The following is a 20298-nucleotide window of genomic DNA, read 5'->3' as shown; positions in this document are numbered from 1 at the left end:
AACTCTCGCAGTATGAAATCGATCATTTCAACTAAGGACAAGAGCGGGTGTAAGGAGACGCCGTTGTCTCGCAGATGGGATGCGGCACAATTAAACCGGCCGACCCTGGGTGAATTCATTTCACGGAAACACTAGTATGTGGTTAGAATCTACCATCAACTCTGGAAACAAATTCAAAACCCTGGTCAGCGTCCCTGATTAGGGAGAGGGGTAAGAGTAACGCTCGTTGTTACTCTTACTCCAATCCCAAAAGCCCGACTTTACAACCGAATGTCTATTATTTCTAAAAAGACAAAAACGAAAAAACTTCCCCAAACGTCTATTTTTGACGTATACGGAGAAAACTAGGAAAGAAAAGGAATGAAATAGAACAGGAAGCAATGAAAATATCAATAGAAGTAATTCGGAGGCAGAGAGAATCAGGAAGTGAGCGGATGGACCGCGTTTTGACCCAGGAGGCCACTAGGCATCATTTTGTATCCAGCTGCGTGGTCTTCACTTAGTACAGATAATTAATTTCATAGATCATGTTGACAGGTGAAGGAGCAAAGGGGCTCTCGCAGGACCTCGTGGCGCAACGGTAGCGCGTCTGACTCCAGATCAGAAGGTTGCGTGTTCAAATCACGTCGGGGTCAACTGTTTTAGTGTCTGTGGGGTGTACTGGTCTATGAAGTGAAACGTAGAGAAAGACAAAAATGCCTTCCCTGCTTTCTCCAAAGTTGGACACCCTTAAAACACCTTTAGAAAGTAAATAAATATGTAGGTGTACACTACTGTTACGTGCTTTGGGGGTTTATCTCTGGGCCCATAAAGACATTTTTATTCTTTTATTGCAAAAGACATTTTTCTTTCATTGCAAACGTTCTGAATTTCACTCTTCGCTAACTCCCAGCCTTCTCTTCACGCTCACTTCTGTGCTCCCTGACCCATCTCCTCATCCACATCTCTCTCCAACCGTCAGAAGCTTAGCAGATCTTCTGAGACAACTAGTCAGGTTCGATGGGGTGACCTCAGCTCACCTGCTTCACACCTGGGTCAGCTTTTCCTTGCTAGAGAGCTTACATAGCAAGCAGATTCTTGGCTCTCTGCGATTCCCCTACTCCTGCAAACCACGGAAAGAGTCAGTTCATTTCCGGATGCAGAAAACCTGAACGTAGTTTTTTGTTTGTTTTGTTTTGTTTTGCCAAATTGAGACTAGAGGAAAGGAACCATTACATCAGAGAAAGTTAATCCTCTGGGCTAGAAGTTCCGTGAACCCCCTAAAACTCTATGTTAAAAAAAAATGTACAGGAATATGCATTTTTTCTCACCTGGAACTCGAGAACCCTCCAACAGATTATGAACCATCACATGACAGCATGGAAGAAAGGGAAAGCACGATTATTTCAACAGAGCCTATTATTTTGTATAACTTAGAATGACTTTAAAACATGACATATGGAATATCAGCAGATATTTTGTTATAGATGTAATGTACACATTCACATAGTACCCAGTAACAGACATTACATCTAAGCATGCTTTTGTGCATGGAGAAGAGTATCCAAAGCAATATTTATCCATTTCTTATTAACCCTATTCTTAGTAGTTAGTTCAGGCCCTTGGCCATCGCATTACAAATGACAGATTCCTGGTATGGGGGAAGAGAGAGACAGAAACAGAGAGAGAGACAGAGCGAGAACACATTTAATTCTGCAGGTTGGGGAAAAAAAAAAATACAAGTCTGAAAAAAGCTGAATACTAACTATGTGAGGGAGTGGGTGTGGGTGGCTGTGTGTTCACAGCAGAGTGGCGCAGCGGGAGCGTGCTGGGCCCATAACCCAGAGGTCGATGGATCGAAGCCATCCTCTGCTACAGGCGGTTACTTTTCCTCCTGAAGAGACCCTTGGGAGAAGAGAGTTTATTAAGAAAATTTGCCTTCTGTACATCCTCTTTGGTGAGGTGTCTGTTGAGATCTTTGGCCCATTTTTTAAGCATATGAAAAGCATATATCTTGAGAAGAATGCAAATTAAAACAACAGTGAGATACCACTACACATCTATTAGAATAGCCAAAATCCAGGACACTGAACATCAAATGCTGGTGAGGAGGAGGAGCAACAGGAACTCTCATTCATTCCTAGTGCAAATGCAAAATGTTAGAGCCACTGTGGAAGATGGTTTGGCAGTTCATACCATCCAGCAATTGCCCTCCTTGTTAAATTGCCCAAAGAAGTTGAAACTTACGTCCACACAAAAACCTGCGCACAGATGTTTATAACAGCTTTATTCATAATTGCAAAAACTTGGAAGCAACCAAGTTGCCCTTCAGTAGGTGAATGGATAGATAAACTGTGGTACGTGCAGACAATGGAATATTATTCAGCATTAAAAAGAAATGAGCTACCAAGCCATGAGAAACATGGAGGAAACTTAAATGCACATTACTAAGTGAAACAAGCCTATCTGAAAGGCTACATACTGGTCAGCTCTACCCACCACCAGAGCCTCCCATCAAGGCTCTTAGATAGCCTCAACCACTAGAGAGCAGACAGCAGAAGCAAGAAAAACTACAATCCTGCAGCCTGTGGAACAAAACCCACATTCACAGAAAGATAGACAAGATGAAAAGGCAGAGGGCTATATACTAGATGAAGGAACAAGATAAAACCCCAGAAGAACAACTAAATGAAGTGGAGATAGGCAACCTTCCAGAAAAAGAATTCAGAATAATGATAGTGAAGATGATCCAGGACCTCGGAATAAGAATGGAGGCAAAGATCGAGAAGATGCAAGAAGTGTTTAACAAAGACCTAGAAGAATTAAAGAACAAACAAACAGAGATGAACAGTACAATAAATGAAATGAAAACTACACTAGAAGGAATCAATAGCAGAATAACTGAGGCAGAAGAATGGATAAGTGACCTGGAGACAGAATGGTGGAATTCACTGCTGCGGAACAGACTAAAGAAAAAAGAATGAAAAGAAATGAAGACAGCCTAAGAGACCTCTGGGACAATATTAAACGCAACAACATTCGCATTATAGGGGTCCCAGAAGGAGAAGAGAGAGAGAAAGGACCAGAGAAAATATTTGAAGAGATTATAGTCGAAAAATTCCCTAACATGGGAAAGGAAATAGCCACCCAAGTCCAGGAAGTGCAGAGAGTCCCATATAGGATAGACCCAAGGAGAAACATGCTGAGACACATATTAATCAAATTGGCAAAAATTAAAGACAATGAAAGGCTACATACTGTATCATTCCAATATATGACATTCTGGAAAAGGCAAAACTACAGAAACAGTAAAATGATCATTGGTTGCTAGGGGTTGGTGAGGGGAAGAAGGATGAATAGGCAAAGCACAGAGGATTTTTCAGGCAGTGAAAATCCTCTGCGTGATACTGTAACGCTGGGTACATGTCATTCTACATTTGTTCAGACCGATAGAATGTACAACATCAAGGGCGAACTATAATGAAAACTGTGGACTTTGGTACATAGTAGATTCATCGATTGTAGCAAATGTACCTGCTCTGTTGATAATGGGGGAGGCTATGCATGTGTGAAGGTGTGTGTGCTTTCCTCTCAATTTTGCTGTGAACCAGTAACTGCTCTAAAAAACTAAATCTTAAAAAAAGAGAGAAGAAAAAATTGCTGTCTAGAAGTCTTCTCTTTGTGAGACTTCCAATCTTAACTCTCAAAGAATGATGCATTTGAAAGGTCCCTTCTTTTAATTTCCCTCACACATCTAATGAAAGGATTCGTCAGTTTCGAAAACAATCAATTTAGGGATGTGATTTAAAGAAAATGTGTGTATGTAAAAGAAGAGTAGCGAACTATAGCTGAAGTCTGTTTATTAACATTTTTGTCATTTTGTATTAAGTGATATTATAAAATAAATATTTTTAAATTAAAAAAAATTAACGCAGAGTCCTGGGAAAGATGGGAATTGGTGGAACTTCAAAGAGTTACAAAAGTAGCGAGCCAGCCAGGAGTCGAACCTGGAATCTTCTGATCCGTAGTCAGACGCGTTATCCATTGCGCCACTGGCCCACGCACAGCTACCGGCAGCTTACACTTTTAGAAAAAGGAAGTAGCGGCATTACTGTTGCTCTAAATATGAATGTGTGAAATCTTTCCTTTCAGCTTGCGAACCTCAAAACCTCAGAACTGAACTAAAAGAAAGTCTTACTGGTTCTTCTTTCTCACTCATGCAGTAGGATTCCTTCGTGGTCTATGAGAACTCCGTTTTGATGTAGCTTGTAAAAGGTCCGAGAGAATGTTTAATATTTTAAAAAGTATCTGGAAATTTCTGAAGGTCAATCCTACCTCGCAGAAAGCTGCACAATTTTATACGTTGTAGAGAGAAAGCGTAGTCGGCAGGATTCGAACCTGCGCGGGGAAACCCCAATGGATTTCTAGTCCATCGCCTTAACCACTCGGCCACGACTACACACGCAAACTTACTTCCTCAATCTTCTTCATGTTACTATATATCATTTATTCTAAGCTACTTCAGTATTTAGTAATTAAAAAGGGCAAAACAAAGGAGGCTAAGTTCCATTAATAGTTGATGAAACCGAAGAGGATTCAACCAACTTCAATTCCAGCATGTGGTAAACTGAGAATGCTCTTTGGTCTTTTCTACAAAGCAAATCACCATATATTGCAATACTTTAAAAAATCCCTATTTTTGCTGGAGTAGGAGATTTATCCTCAATAAATAATCTGACAAAGCTGTTCCTTACAGGTACCCTATGTCTTCAGACATTTAGTCTAGTGCCTGGAATATAGTAAGGGCTCAACAAATGTCAGCAGCTATTGTAACCCTCATTTTAAGATTCGAGAATGAGGATCTATCAAAATGTTCCACAGGGAACCCTATCTTCTGTCTCTCTGCAAAGCTAAAAATATTTTAAAGCAGTAGACAGAATATTTTTGAATAAAATAGGAAAGTAGAAAATATTTCTGAGAATCAGATCCACTTCATTGCATGGGGCGTTTTCTCACAAGAGGAAAAACAACTTTATCTGATACTCTATGGATAATGTTTAAAAATATTTGCAAAGACCACCTCCAAAGCAAGAACAGAACCCCAGGATCTCCACTTTTCTGAAACTATACAACCATTATCACAATCTTATCTGTATGTGTATGCATGTGGGTGTATTAATGTGTAAGTAGAAGATTCTGTTTTTCATCAACAGCTTCATTCCATGAACAGAAGAAGGACAGGGCATGATTGATAAACCACAGCTTATGTGCTGATGGATTGAAAATTATCTCCAGCCCAGACCTCTCTTCTGGGCTCCAGAATATACAATTGTCCTAGTTATTTCTTTTTGCATGTCCATGGGCATCTCAAAAGCAATACATCCCCAAACGAACGCTCTATCCTTTCCCCCAAAACTTGAAACTCGTCCAACAACCCAAATTTTTGACAGGAGCACCCAGGTACCAAACCCAAAGACTCAGAAGTCCCCTTATCCCTCCTCTCTCTGACTTTCTCTCCACAGCCCACAGGTTACCAGGTCTTTGGTTCAACCTCCTAATTTTTTCTCAGATCTGGCTCTTCCTCCCAACCGTCAGACCCATTTTCTTAGATCGGGTTCTAACAGTTTCTCATAGGAGTTACTGCAACGGCTTCTTGGAAGTCTTTTGGCCTCCGGTCCCTTGTCCCTGAACAGATTCATTCTTCATTCATTTCTTCATTGTTTCAAAATTTTTATTCCGGGCACAATCGCATGCCAGACACTTGGCTAGGTGCTGCTCATTCAGTGGAGAGCAAGAAAAGTGTGGCCACTCTTCTGAGGGATTTCTAGAATAAATGATTACAGAAGTAAACATTTACCATTGAGTATAAGTGAGAGGTCCACTGTGCTGTAGTAGCCCACAGGAAGAGTGTAGATCCCAGTCATGAAGGTCTTAGGTGGCTGCCTGGAGAGAGTCACTCATTAGACTCCAAGTTTCATGAAGAAATATTCCAGTTATACATTTATTACTTCTGAATGGGCAAATGGACACTCAGTAAATATATGTGGAATGAATCATATTTAAACTCAGATCTGAAGGATGTGTGGGAGTGAGCCAAATTGGAGAGGGGAGTGGTGGTCTAGACTTAAACCTCATAGAATAGGGGAGAAATGGAAGAAAGTGCTGTCTGGCTGGAACGTTGCTTTTTGGAGGCGTACAGAGAGGGGCAGCAACAAGAGATAACACCAGAGACGTAGTTTAGGGCAGATTACGTAGGTAGGGCTATGTCAACACTAACTGCTGTGTTCATTTGAGAACGCAAATCAGATTGGGTCCCTTCCCTCCTTTAAAGTCTTTAAAATTACTCTGTAGCCGGCGGGGAAGATCACAGATGGCATAGGAGGCCCTCATCACGGGCATCTATCTAACCTTCTCAGCTCTCTTTCTGGCCACTCTGTCAAGGGAGCCTGGACTCCTGAGGCATAAAGGATCTGCCCTTCCTCACAGGGTGCTGGTTTCTTGATGCTGACCCTCTGTTTTGTCTCCTAGGAGCCCTGTGCTCTTCCATCAGAGCTTTTCTTTAAACAGGACAGCTTCTGTCAAGCTTTTTTTAAAAAAATTAAACTTTTATTATAAAAATTTTCAAACATTTAAAAAAGTTGAAAGAATAGGGAATTATCTGTATAGCCGCCCCCCAGATTCAATAATTGTTAACATTTTGCCCTCTTAGTCTTATCTGCCTTTTTCTGTTGAATCCTATGAAATTCATTTGCAGACATCATACCCTATATACATAAACATGTAACGTCTAAACATGTCTCATATAACCACAATACCATTATCATAACTAAAAATATCTAGCAATTCTTTATAAAAACATCTAATATCCCGTCCTTATTTAAATTTCTTTAATATGTCTTTTGGAGCCAGTTTCTCTTACCTGGATCCCACCAAAGTTCATTCACTGTTTTGGGTTGTAATGTTTCCTTAGTTCCCTTTAGCTTAGAACAGGCTCCCAGCTTTCTGTTGATGTTGTTATTGTTTTGACATTGACTTTTTAAGAAGTCCAAGCCTCTTCTAGAATGTCCCACATTCTGAATTTTTCTCACTGATTCCTCATGGCAACTTTTAGTTTATTCCTCTACTCTAAACTAGAAGTTAAGTCTAAATGATTGGTTAGAACCCTTTGATGGCTTACATTAGATTCAGGTTAAAAATTGTGGGCTTGACACTGTGCACTTTATACAGTACTTCACAACAGGAGGCACTTGTCAGGATACCCCACTGATGGTGAAGATAAAGTAGTGCCCCCAGGGCTCTTTCTTTTTCTCTTTGCAACTAGCAAATAATCTTGGGGTGATACTTGACCACACACATATTGTTTTCCAATAACCTTTTCCTAAGGGTTTTAAGATCATTAATGCTCTTTGCCTCGGTCTATTATTTCTCTAAGGATTACAGATGGTGAGTCTTCTACTATTTTCCTGCATTTGTTAGAAGGCAGTTTGGCAAATTTGTTGACCTTTTTCTTGCCTTTCCCTGCAGCCCGGACTTCCCTCGGTGTTCTATGGCAGCTTCACATTTCCCCTATTGTAACAGTCTTAGAATGCAGGTAGGTACAAACTGCTATGTATAAAACAAATAAGCTACAAAGATACGTTGTACAGCACAGGTAATATAGCCAATATTTTATAACTTTAAATGGAGTATAACCTATAAAAAATTTTAATCACTATGTTGTACACCTGAAACTAATATAATATTGTAAGTCAACTATACCTCAACAACAAAAAAATATGTACATTCAAAAAATAAAGTAAGCTGATGGACTAAGTGTCCAATGGAGAAATCTCATTGTAAAGATAACTAAATCAACCCCATCTCCGAGGAAGCAAACTGCACCTGCAAAAAAAAAAAAAAAAAAAGAAAAAAAAAAAGAACGCAGGTAGTTGGCGTGAAGTCATGAAAGGCTGTGTCTGAGGTATTTGCACCACTGTCGAGTGGGCTGGAAGAACCTGAGAGACGTTATGCAGCCTCTAAGGTCCAGAATGGTTCTCACACTCGAGTGTGTATAGGACTCAGTTTTGGGTAGTTGGTTAAAACCCAGATTCCTGAGCCCCACTCCCCAAATTCTAATTTTGTAGTTCAAGTGTAGTGCTGAGACGGAACTGGGACTGGCTGGGAAACCTTGCATTTCTAAGAAGCTCCCGGATGTTGCCACTGGTCCGCAGACCAAATTTTGCGGAGAGCAGACCGGGAGAACCGAGAACCGACTGTTTGGTGGATACTGTGGAGACAGAGATAAGCAGACACTGGATGGGTAAAAAGAAACAAAAACAAAGGAAAGGGTGTGGCGCGGAAGTACATGGAGTATAAAACTATCAAGATGAAAAAGAGATTTCTGATTACCGACTTTAACTAAGAAATTTTAAGAACGATCACCATGCATGTCCTCAGGTAATTTGTAAGTAGCAATAGGTTGACCCCATAGCAACCACGAAGGGATTCGAACCCTCAATCTTCTGATCCGAAGTCAGACGCCTTATCCATTAGGCCACGTGGTCCTACTCTGGCAGCAACGCTCTGTTTGGATAATTTGTTCAAAGAAAATAATCTCAATTATAATTGTAACACTGGAATTACTATTGCAAACGAAAGCATTTCCAACGCCTCAAAAATCTTACAGTCTAGCTGGGGAAACAAATTGAACTCAACGGTCAAAAGTACTGCAAAGTTACAACCGACATAACTACCAAGGAGTTATAACTAATAATAACAAAAAATAGAGTGCTTCACCTTTTGATGGAAATCAGGGAGAAAGGCCACAGCAGGGAAGGAACGCTTGAGCTGAGAGCTGAAGGAGAGGAAAAGATAGAGCCGGATTGCTTTATATACTCAGGGAACCACAGGTGCCTTGCGGTGCTTTCAGGTAAAGATTGTGGATGAAAGACAAGAATTCACTTTTGTGCACTCCAGAAATCCCACTCAAAACAACTCTAAAACATAAATTCAAATTGGACCAAAAGTTCTGGAGAGGAGATAATAGCAACAAAATTATGTAATCTGGAAAGCCGATTGAAGTGTGATAGTTGACTTGTCAGACCCGAGAAAGCTGAATCCTAAAGAGGTCGTGTAGGAAAAGCGAAGAGGCTATGAGATTTACACCACAGAACCTCCATCCTCACGCTCCATGCCAGGCTCCGGAATTGTCAACAGTAGCTTCACCTGGGAACTGCCTGTTAGGAGCGGAATTGTGTCCTCGTGTCACCCCCCTACCCCAAATATGTCGAAGTTCTAACTCCCAGTACCTCAGAGTGTGACTTTGTTTGGAGATAGGGCTTTTAAAAAGGTAATTAAAGTAAAATGAGGTCATATGGGTGGACCCTGATACAGTGACTGGTGTCCTTATCAAAAAAAGAACAGGACACAGATACACAGAGGAAAGACCATGTGAAGACGCAGGGAGAAGACCGCCATCTACAAACCTGTTGACAGGTTTGTTCTCGGACTTCTAGCCTCCAGAACTGTGAGAAAATAAACTTGTTGCTTAAGCCACCCAATCTGTGGTCCTTTGCTATGGCAGCAAACTAATACCACATTGCCCCTCCACCATCCTGGAAGAAGACTGAAAGTTAATCTTTTTTTTTTTTTTTTGAGTGAGCAAAGTTTCGGGTGGCTAGGCTGGGGCAGTGATTCTCAAACTTTTCCCTGCATCACAATCAGGGAGGACTTGTTAAAACACAGACTGCTGGGGTCTGCCTCCAGAGTTTCTGATTCTGTAGGCCTGGGGTGTGGCCGAGGACTTGTATTGCTAACAAGTTCCCAGCTGATGCACGTGCTCCTGGTCCCGAGCACTTTTTAAGAATCACTGGCTGGAGGAAGATCTACTAGCACAGGGCTGGTAGAAAATGGCAAGAACTCAGTAAATATTAGCGATTTGCTTCGAGTTGTTGTGAACTGAATGGCACGTGTACACTGTAGAGACCCGAAGGCCCACGGAATCCCACTGAGAAGTGAGGGTTTCGGGAAGACATGCCATCTACACTAGGCTTTTGAGGATAAAGCGGTTTTTCACCAGGTTGAGAATGAGGTCAGGCAAGCGCTAAGAAAGGAGGGGAGGGGGAGTGGGAGGCCTGGCCTGACACCGCAGGGCAGTGCAAGGCTGGTAGTTTTTTCAGAAGAGGAGAAGTTTAGTGAATTTATAGGAAAAGTGGTAGTTCGAACATCGTGGCAATTCTTATTCCTGTTTCATTGCGTATCTAAACTCAGTACGTACACAGTTTTTTTCTCAAAACAGGAAAATTCCGACAAGTGGAAAGATCGAACGCGAGAAACCACTGAGTTTCCCCTACATGGAGCACTTGGGCTTTTTGGATTAATATTTAATCTGGTTAATCCCTTATTTTTTTCCACCAAGCATTAGCGAAGCTATGAATAGTGGCGAGAAAAATGATCAAATCTACCAGTAAAAAGGAATAAATCTTTAGAAACTGGCGGCGAGGAGAAAGCATTATTTAAATTCTAATTTAGAAGAAAGGCTCCTTCTTTTGTGTGACCTCGTGGCGCAACGGTAGCGCATCTGACTCCAGATCAGAAGGTTGCGTGTTCAAATCACGTCGGGGTCAAAATCCTCGGTTGCCTTTTGGGTAGGGGGAGAAATGAAGAGCAAGGCTTCTTTCCTCTTTGGGATGTGTAGTCGGCCTTGAGACCAGTTAAGGCTTCCAAGCCCAAGATGAGGTAAAGAAAACAGATTATCTGCTCTGACAGTTTCAGTGGCATACGTCTGCCCTTAACTTGCCATTGGAATTCTAGGACGAGGACGAATTCCCCTAATGGGCAACCTTCTTTAACCGAGAGATTTAATTTAAACACTCTCCCTTTTGGCACCAGAGAATGCATAGTCTTCTGGTTTCCCTTTGTTCTATGATCGTTTCTTTCCGCGTCTTTAACTGCTGAGGACCACTAAGGCCCTAAAATGTTGGCGTTTTCCCAGGCTCACCCTCGGCGCTCTTTTGCCTCCTGACTGTTCCTTTGCCTATCTGCCTACAACAAGTCGTGCGTTTTTCTCAGATTCATTGCCCGCCACTAACCCGCTGAGCCTGGAACCTGGAACCATCCTGGACACTTCTTCTTCTTCTTCTCCTCCTCCTCCTCCCTCCTCCTCCCCCCACCCCGCCCCTCCTTTTCCCAATCCGAGCAGGGAGTTCGGGAGTTTTACCTGCTAAAGTGTTATATCCCATGTATCCTCTTCTCTTCGTTACCACAATGGCCTCCTTCCTTCCATCATATGTCTTGCCCGGGTATTGACATGAACCTCTTAAGTCCTCTTCCCAGACCTCCTCTTTCTCAGTTAGATCAATGTCCTTATTATGCTTTTTTAAAAAAATGCAAATCTTATCCTGATATTCCCCAGCTTAAAACAAAATAATAAGCAACCGTTCTGATTAACCCTGTCCCACAGGTCTTCTTTCAGTTCCTCAAATAGTGTTGCTCTGTCCCAGGGCAGGGCCTTACTTTCTTTTCCTCTGATAGTGTTAAAGAGAAATTGCACTGGACACATGTTAAAAAGGATCTGACAGATTTTTATTCAAGCTAGGATAGTAAGAGACTCCAGTACACAACCGAACTCAACTCTGAATAATAGCAAGGACAGCTGGGGATTTATAGCAAGTGGGCAGGGTGAGGGGGGGTCAGAGGATGGAAAATTACAAACAGGAGCTTGATTAGTTATCAGGGGTAGAGGGATTCTCAATAAACTGGCTTAGCAGGATTCTTGCTAAAATTGGACTCAGTAGGCTAAGGTTAAGGCCTAGCAGAGAGGAGGGCTCAGAGGAGCCTGAGTAAAGTTTGGTCAAAGAGGGAGTCCTTGTCAATGGTATGTCATAAGGCCTCCTTCTTATTACTAAGTTGGCCTCTAGAGAGCCTCAGGACAAGGATCAAGGCAATCTGAATTATGGCTATGAGTATTCCAGTCTTGAAAAGTTATAAACTCCCTTCTATATTAATAAATTGTATTCTGATTTGTAACATCAGGATCCTGTGAGTCCTACTAGTGAGAATCAGTTTCTAGGGCCTAATTCCCTTCAGGTGATAATTTCACTGAGTTTGCTCTACCAGTAAATCTGAGGTCCAAACCTTATAACAGGTGGTCATGACAAGGCAGTAATCAGGTCTGGATGACTGATTTTCATAAATGACATTTTTACTCTATCTCACACATGGATTTCCCAATTTTAGATTTTCTATATGCTCTTGTCTTTTCACTAGATTTATCTTGAGCCAAGCATTTGGGTCTCATTCTCCACCTCCATCCCCAGCATATCATCTAGTTAGAGTATCTGACATAATTATATATTATAACCATATTTATTGACTCCAATATTTATTTCATAAAGGCATGTTATATTCTCATCTGTTTCGGTGTAGAAGCCAACATATCATTTCCATAAAATGTCAAACCAAACCTTCATTAAAAAATTCAGAATACTAGGAAGTAGGTTTTAACACCCAGTAGAAGGGGACTCTTGCTCAGAAAGATAAAAATTGCACGTAACTTTGTTTATTCCAAGAACTTTCTTGTTTTTTCCAGGAATCTCTTGAAAGATCCATCAACTTCTTAATAGAAGGCAACAAATGACAGTTTACCAGACTACATGCAGTACTCTTTCAGCCCTTGCTTTTGTTTCAAAACATGTTCACTCCTTCAAGACATGGAGACTAATTTTCCTCCCTTGTGTGTGGACTGGACTTGGTGACTTGCTTTGAGTGAATAGAATAATGTGGAAGTTGGCATTGTCATACTAAGTACTAAGAGGCTGCAGCTTCTTCAAGTTTTTGTCTTGGACCACTTGATCTGATGGAAGCCAGCTGCCTTGTCAGGAGGATACCCCCATGGAGAGACCCATGTGGTGAAAAACTGAAGTTTCAATTCAATAGCCAAGTGACTGAATTTAGAAGAGAATTCTCCAGAATGGTTGGCAGCGGCAGGAAACACAGGCAGGTTGGGGAGGGGCAACCGTGTGAAAAAGCAGTTGGTGTGAAGATGAGTAAATGAAGCTGATATCTCTGGTGATCTTTAAAAAGAACTGGAAAAGCATTATAAGCTTTCTCTGCTTCACGATTTCTATCACTTCTGGAAGTTCTACGAAGAACTTGATCCTGAAAAACCAGCTGATTCACTGTCCGCAAGCCTTGTATTCAATTACTGGGTCCTTATGATGTCCTTGCTAAAAAACATAAAATGAAGAAAAAATCAGCAAGGCTGAATTTTAACCTTAAGTGGAAACAGTACTATGATACTCCTGAGTACCACACCATTTATTGGAGATAATAAAACTCAGTTCCACATGAGGTAATTCAAGAATTCTCCTGATGAACCTCCTGTATATGTGGGCACAAATGAAGCAAAGAAAAATTATATAATTGTTCAAAATGAAGATAAAGTGTTTGTTGTAGTCAATTATTTTTGATGAAAAGGCTTAAAGAAGTAACAGATAAAAAGAAAACTAGTGTCTTGAAAAACACAGATGAAAAGCTCACAGAAACAGCCAGAGAGATAAGAAACCAAGGAGATAAGAAAGTTGTGACAAAGACCATTCCTGGTGCTGGCTTGATTGACCCAGTAAATAAAAATGATGTTGGGTACAGAGAGCTCCCTGAAACAGATGCCAACCTCAAGAGAATTTCGAAGACAACTGTTGAGGCAACAAGTGATGAAGAGAGACTAAAAGGTTTTGCCCCCATTCAGGAAATGATGACTTCTGTGCATTTTGCTAATGATGAAGGTGATTATGGCATGGGGCTTGAGTTGGGAATGGACCTCTTTTGCTAGAGTTCACACTATTTTCATAAAGTTGCTGGTCAGCTTTTACCTCCTGTATGTAATCTGTTGAAGAGGAATCTCTTCCCAGAAATCATTGAAGATTATCTGGCAAATAGAAGTAAAGAAAATATAGACCAACTTAAAGCATTGGTATTAAACTTGTGATTTTAATTTTGTTTTTAAGGAATACAGAGGAGTAAATTGATGGACACATTGAAGAAGAGGAAGAGAAGAAGAAGGGGAAGAGGAAGAAGAAGAGGAAGAGGAAGAAAAAGAAGAAGAAGAAGAAGAGGAAGAAGAAGAAGAAGAAGAAGAAGAAGGAGGAGGAGGAGGAGGAGGAGGAGGAGGAGGAGGAGGAGAAGAAGAAGAAGAAGAAGAAGAAGAAGAGGAGGAGGGGGAGGGGGAGGGGGAGGAGAAGGAGAAAATTCTCTAGCCCCAAGTAAGCAGATGTCTGCAACTTCTGTCAACATCTTGTTTGCAACCTCGTAAGAGACACCCTACCTGGGTAAGCCACTCCTGAATTTAAGACCCACAGAAAATATGAGATAGTAAATTTTTGTTGTTTTAAGCCACTAAGTTTTAGGGCAATGTGTTATACAGCAATAAATAATAAATACAACATTCTACCTCAAAATCATCTCGTAACTGTGTCTACCAATCCTAAAATATATCATGATCCTTATCCTGTCCTTACTACTTTGACTCACCAAAAAATCCAGATTTTGAAAATCTCACTAAATAGCTAAACTTTTTCCTCTCCCCTCTGAGACGCTATTAAGACTCCTGAGATAGTGTTCTCTCTTGTCCAATAAACTTAGCTTTGTTCTTTCGGTGAGGTTTTTGGTGACATTTTGAGGCGGTAGCATTTGAGAAATGGTAAATAAAATCTGAGGAAATAGAGTGAACATTGTAAAGATTATTTTTATATCACACACAAAGAACATACTTTAGATATTTGTTTTAGAAGAGCCTACACTATGCAACCAATTCAGTACAACTAACATGAGCATCATCTATGATCATTATACTGAAGATTTCTGTTTATAATAGAAGATAAAACTTCTGACTTTCAGTGGTTCATTAAAAAGTTCCATGGAATAAAAAATCAGTAGCTAATATTTATCTGGTGGTTTTATACTATTTTTCAAGGCTTTAATAGGCATCATTTTAATTTACAATACCTTTACAGTCTTTAGAGGAATGTAAGTCAACTACTGCTAGGCTCCATTTACGTATGAGTAAACAAACAAATTAGGTAACTTGACCAAGTTTATTTATATCTCTCATACTGTTCAGTTATGTATTATTCTGTTGCTAAGATTTGGTGAAACCTAATTTATGGCCCAAATTCTTCCTTTAAGAGCAACATTAATAACCTCCTAATTTGCTAAAGGTCTTTCTGCAATTCTTTCCCTTCAAAGCATCCTAATCACAGCTGCCAAATAAATACTACCACTTCTCTATTCTGAAGAAGAGGTGAAGAGATAGAAACTAGAGTGAAAAACCTCCTGGCTTTCACATGCTTTATAACCCAGGCTATCAGAGTCCATTACTTTCCTAAAGCCCAAACTCAAGACTCATTTCAGTAGATTATTTTCATTGATCGTCAATGAAAATTTTCGTCATTGATCGTCATTGATCAATTTTCATTGATCGTCTCTTGGTTTTTTCTCCAAACGAACTGGAAAGTCCTGAAAAACAGAGATGATAACTCTTATTTATTTCCAGGCCCCTTTTGGCTTTTTGTTCCAAAGGGCCACAGCGACCTCGGCAACTGGTGGTCATCCTTTCCAGGGACAAGTAAGGAGAAGGAATTGGGAGAATTCTTTTTTTCCTTTTTTATTTTCTTTGTTATCCTGCTTCCGTTGACAATACCCTCCGTGCCAAACTTGGGTCTCCATAAACAGAAGGACAATAGAAGGTCTTTTTTCCAAAATGAAGTAACTTGGTGTTTCAAACTTGAATTGAGCACTTTGGCCTAGTAATTAACCGAACTTGCTTGCATCCTAAATGAGAAATTTTCAGAAAGTGTTTTCATTAAAGATATAAATTGAGGGAGGGATGGAGAAAGATATTTTTATATGTCGGGTATTTATAGGTGTTTTTCATTTTCAAAAGCCTCCAAGAGTCACATATCAGCAGTTTCAGCTTCCTTCTAGTTCACAGGTTTTCCTAGAAAATTTAGATATAGTCTTTTATTTAATTGGATTTAAGAAAATCCTAGGGAAAAGAACATACATCTTCACTATTTTACTAACAATTTAGGGACAATATAATTGTAACTATATGAAGACAAGGAAAGAAAGGGGTGAACGGATAGAGCATTGGTGGTTCAGTGGTAGAATTCTCGCCTGCCACGCGGGAGGCCCGGGTTCGATTCCCGGCCAATGCATATCTCTTTCTCCCCCGGCTGCGGAGTAAAATATTTTCCCTGAAAAACAACAAACAAAAAATGTTTAAAGATAATTACGCTTCTGGTATCCGGGTGCGGCTGAGAGAAGCCAAAGTTAATCCTCCTTTTACAATTTCACCTTTATAAATTGTACCCGTTGGCGTGCATTTGGTTTTCCAATAACCTGGAAAGTCATCTTGTCCGAGCTCAAGAAACTCCGACCTCAACTGATAGAAGTCTTTCGAAGGTGAATTCTAAGTCGGTAGTATTTGGAGGTGGAGTGTAGCCACGTGTGGACATAAATATAGTATTCCTACTCTTACGGCCGTAGAAAGATATTCACAATCTCTTAGAGCCAAGAAAGTGCCAAAATTTATCCCCTTGAAATATGAATTGAAAAGGCTGAAATTGCGTGTTAGCAGAGTGGCGCAGCGGAAGCGTGCTGGGCCCATAACCCAGAGGTCGATGGATCGAAACCATCCTCTGCTAGCATCGGTGTTTTTCTTGAAACTTGATTTCAGAAATAAAGAAAAAAAAAAGAAATAAAGGAATTGAATAAAGATTACAAGAGACTATCAGATCGAGCTTGTGGGACAGTTCGGGATGTGTAAGAATCCCCAAAGCGGTTTGTTAAAAATACATATTTCCCGTTTTTAACAGAGGTAAATCTTATTCATTATGTCTGGTAACTTGATCTCTCAGATTTGGAGTCCACTACACCTCTTAGGGATTGGAATGTGACCTTGGTAAGGTCTTTGGTATCTTGTAAGTCAGACAAGTGTTACAATTTGTAATTACGTGTGTAACCAACATCTCAATCTGCAAATTGCTGAGCTTTTTACCATGATGACAGGCATTCCAGAACTGCTGTCGAAATTAAAGGACGTTTGTAAGAGGAAACATATTATTCCTCATGGGAATATATCTAGACAACTTAGTCAGTTATGTAGTCGTGGCCGAGTGGTTAAGGCGATGGACTTGAAATCCATTGGGGTCTCCCCGCGCAGGTTCGAATCCTGCCGGCTACGGAGCTTTCTTTTCCCTCCAGGTAAAAATACCTGCTGTACCAGCTATAGAAACGGTAGAACAACACGGAATATACTGTTTTACTGATTATTATTATCTTTCTCCATAAAATTGGAAGCAGGTAGTTCTAGTCCTTTAGTATAACTGTATGTAGAGAAAATGTTTGAAAATTACTTTAGTAAACGCTAGGGATTTCTGAGACCATCATAAATATGCTGAAAAAATGCTCAGGCTTTAATTCATTTTGAATTGCTATCTCCCTATCTGGAATTCAGCTCAGGTCTGACTTCCGAACCTCGACTGCCTCTATTTTTTCGATGTTCTTCCAAGAATTTGGGTATATTCAGTGCATCACTATTCCACTCGTGAGTATTTTGATGTTTGGGAATCAGTATCTCAAACAGAAATTCCCAGTATTTCCTCCTTCTGGAGCCCTCTTATCATTCCACTTAGGAGGCCAGATTGTAGGGAGGAAGTACCAGTTAAAGAATTTTCAAAACTGTTTTCTGATTTTGGCTTAATTTTATTACAAAACAAAACCAACAACAACAAAACTGTTTTGCTCGCTAAAACTCTAATACATACACATACAGTATATGCAACATAAATAAGAGTAAATATAACAAAAATTCATCTTGTATTAAACTTGCAATCGATCCACTAGGAAATGCGGATAAGCAAAAAGAAGGATGTAAAAATACTCAAAAAGGAAAAAGTTTTTTCTTATTCCCGAAATTACCAGTAATTTCCTATCTTATCTTGAACTTTTTTTTTCTTCTTGCGTCTTCTATATTCACACATGTCCTAAGGGATTTTTAAGTGTTGACACCATATGTAGACAAACGTTCATGGCCCAGGTTAGAAATTCAGTAAAGGCACAGTTTTGATTTTGCAAGGAACGCCGGTACTCAAACCCTCCGGGGGCCCTGAGAAAAAAATTCCAAGCAAAGTGAGCTCTGCTAGGCTTTTCGCATTGCGGAGCACTGAAGGTGAGGCCTTCGCTCATCTAAGACAAATCTTTCCAATGAAGCGCATACGACACACAGCAGACACGTTCCTGAAAGCGTGGGGCGAGATTACACGAGGGGCCCCATGGTGTAATGGTTAGCACTCTGGACTTTGAATCCAGCGATCCGAGTTCAAATCTCGGTGGGACCTATTCGTCTTTTAGTGTCTTCCCTCCTCGTCTCTTAAATCACCGTGGTACCTCGAGGAGGCTAGAGACACCTAAGCACTTGCGCAAGATACCCCATCCCTGTCAGCAAGGAGACACTGTCCTGCAGAACAGCTTTCCTTACCCTTTCCTCTGGGATTCCACATCTGTCCTCTCTTGCTCCTCTTCCTTCTCTAGGCCACAGAATCTCCTCCGATCCTGGTAATTTAGATTACCCCCTGGGTGACTATTCACGTTTTCCACCCCTGACCTCAGTCCTGGGTTCAAGTTCCATCAGTTTCTAACACGAACTGGGTCCTGAGAAGTTCGTAGTGCCTGTAAACCCTGGTCGTCGCGTTTCACTTGGAGCTTCTGCTGATTGGCATACAGTAGATTCTCTATGAATATTTTTTAAAAGAAAACGATAGTCCATAAAACCCTGAATAGAATGACAGACTCTTCAATGAATATTCATAAATTTCTCAGCAAGAGGTGGCCCCATGGTGTAATGGTTAGCACTCTGGACTTTGAATCCAGCGATCCGAGTTCAAATCTCGGTGGGACCTACTCTTGTTTTGGTGGCCAGCCTATTTCCTCCGTGTTTCCCTCAAATCGATAATGTACACTGGTTTCTGGGCATAACCTTCCCACTCAGGTTTCCTTCTCCCGAGGAGCATCCTTACTTACTCTCTTCTCGGACTCCTGTGAAGTACACTCTTCGGGCCCGTTGGAACACCATTCACTCTCTCGACAACTACTCTTGCCTGGGTTCCCGAAGACAGTGAGATCCTAAGTAATTTGCATGCTCAGGGTCTTAACACTTCATGTCTCAGAGGCCCCTCTCGCAAATCTTTTCTTCTCTGAAGCCTCCTCAAAACGTATCAGCCTAATGTAAGAATATATATCTATATAAATTATATATATAATATGTATGTTATATATATAATATATAACATATATAATATATGTTATATATAACAATATATATAATTTATATATAATATATAATTTATATGTAATATATATAATTTATATATATGTATGTTATATATAATATATATAACATATAATATGTATGTTATATATAACAATATATATAATTTATATATAATATATATAATTTACATGTAATATATATAATTTATATATATATATTTTTATATATATATAAAAATTGCAGTAGCAAGTAGAAAGTTCCTCATGTAAGGACCCCACGGTTAGCACTCTGGACTCTGAATCCAGCAATTTGAGTCCAAATCTCTTTGGGACCTCAGCAACATCTTAGCAATTTTCCCCCTATGGTTCTCCTAAATCGTTAGCCAGATGTACATATCTGGCTGTAGGCGCTGCTAGTTACTTCCAAGTCAACAACCAAAGCAACATAGAGCCACTGGCCAAGAGAAGATTGTCTCTGATTACCTTCCTCCAGAATTCTAGCCCTACTTCCCCTTACACCTGATGGCCCTTTTTGCCTTTTGCCCAGAGTTCCTCAGATTCTGCTAAATTAGAATCCTGGTTCCAATGATTAGGTCTTCATGTTTTACAGCCCCTCTAACTCAGGTCCTTCCTTTCCTGGAGCCTACTTAAAGTGCTCCATCGGCTTCCAGACACTAACACTGTCCTGAGAAAGTTCCTACTACACAGCAGTACGCTTGTTGAGCACATCTTAGAGCTGTACCCATGAGAGGCTCTGTTCAAACTCCACAAGCTTATGTGTTGCCTACTTTATTTTGAAGATAAACTGACCTGTTAGGAGTACACGTCAGTCTTTCGGTAGAGACCTAACTTCAAGGGCCTCATGATGTAATGGTTAGCGCCTGGACTTCAAATCTCAGTGGACTTTTCTCAGTTTTGGTGACCTTGCCCTCACATTTTCCCTAACCAGGAGTACACTCTGATGTATAGACACTCTCTTAGACTTGCATTTCTTCTCTCCCATCAACGTCC

At 40.4% G+C, this 20298-nt stretch overlaps 11 non-coding genes and 1 pseudogene across 11 annotated transcripts; 9 read left to right on the top strand and 3 right to left on the bottom strand.

Moving 5' to 3' along the window:
* The first annotated feature begins 563 nt into the window (after window positions 1-563).
* Window positions 564-635, top strand: TRNAW-CCA (transfer RNA tryptophan (anticodon CCA)). The gene has a single exon. It is a non-coding gene; the product is annotated as a tRNA-Trp (tRNA).
* A 1147-nt stretch (window positions 636-1782) lies between these two features.
* Window positions 1783-1854, top strand: TRNAM-CAU (transfer RNA methionine (anticodon CAU)). Its single transcript has one exon. It is a non-coding gene; the product is annotated as a tRNA-Met (tRNA).
* Window positions 1855-3965: 2111 nt separating this feature from the next.
* Window positions 3966-4038, bottom strand: TRNAR-ACG (transfer RNA arginine (anticodon ACG)). Its single transcript has one exon. It is a non-coding gene; the product is annotated as a tRNA-Arg (tRNA).
* Window positions 4039-4356: 318 nt separating this feature from the next.
* Window positions 4357-4438, bottom strand: TRNAS-AGA (transfer RNA serine (anticodon AGA)). Its single transcript has one exon. It is a non-coding gene; the product is annotated as a tRNA-Ser (tRNA).
* A 4011-nt stretch (window positions 4439-8449) lies between these two features.
* On the bottom strand, window positions 8450-8522 carry TRNAR-UCG (transfer RNA arginine (anticodon UCG)). The gene has a single exon. It is a non-coding gene; the product is annotated as a tRNA-Arg (tRNA).
* Window positions 8523-10511: 1989 nt separating this feature from the next.
* Window positions 10512-10583, top strand: TRNAW-CCA (transfer RNA tryptophan (anticodon CCA)). Its single transcript has one exon. It is a non-coding gene; the product is annotated as a tRNA-Trp (tRNA).
* A 2345-nt stretch (window positions 10584-12928) lies between these two features.
* Window positions 12929-13945, top strand: LOC133095655 (histone PARylation factor 1-like; annotated as a pseudogene).
* Window positions 13946-16101: 2156 nt separating this feature from the next.
* Window positions 16102-16172, top strand: TRNAG-GCC (transfer RNA glycine (anticodon GCC)). The gene has a single exon. It is a non-coding gene; the product is annotated as a tRNA-Gly (tRNA).
* A 417-nt stretch (window positions 16173-16589) lies between these two features.
* Window positions 16590-16661, top strand: TRNAM-CAU (transfer RNA methionine (anticodon CAU)). The gene has a single exon. It is a non-coding gene; the product is annotated as a tRNA-Met (tRNA).
* A 457-nt stretch (window positions 16662-17118) lies between these two features.
* Window positions 17119-17200, top strand: TRNAS-UGA (transfer RNA serine (anticodon UGA)). Its single transcript has one exon. It is a non-coding gene; the product is annotated as a tRNA-Ser (tRNA).
* A 1084-nt stretch (window positions 17201-18284) lies between these two features.
* TRNAQ-UUG (transfer RNA glutamine (anticodon UUG)) lies at window positions 18285-18356 on the top strand. Its single transcript has one exon. It is a non-coding gene; the product is annotated as a tRNA-Gln (tRNA).
* Window positions 18357-18845: 489 nt separating this feature from the next.
* Window positions 18846-18917, top strand: TRNAQ-UUG (transfer RNA glutamine (anticodon UUG)). The gene has a single exon. It is a non-coding gene; the product is annotated as a tRNA-Gln (tRNA).
* Window positions 18918-20298: the final 1381 nt, after the last annotated feature.

The sequence above is a fragment of the Eubalaena glacialis genome, chromosome 7, assembly GCF_028564815.1.
Source record: "Eubalaena glacialis isolate mEubGla1 chromosome 7, mEubGla1.1.hap2.+ XY, whole genome shotgun sequence".
Lineage (NCBI taxonomy): Eukaryota > Metazoa > Chordata > Mammalia > Artiodactyla > Balaenidae > Eubalaena > Eubalaena glacialis.
Note: the sequence above shows the minus strand (reverse complement) of the source record. Positions and strands in the feature narration are given on the sequence as shown.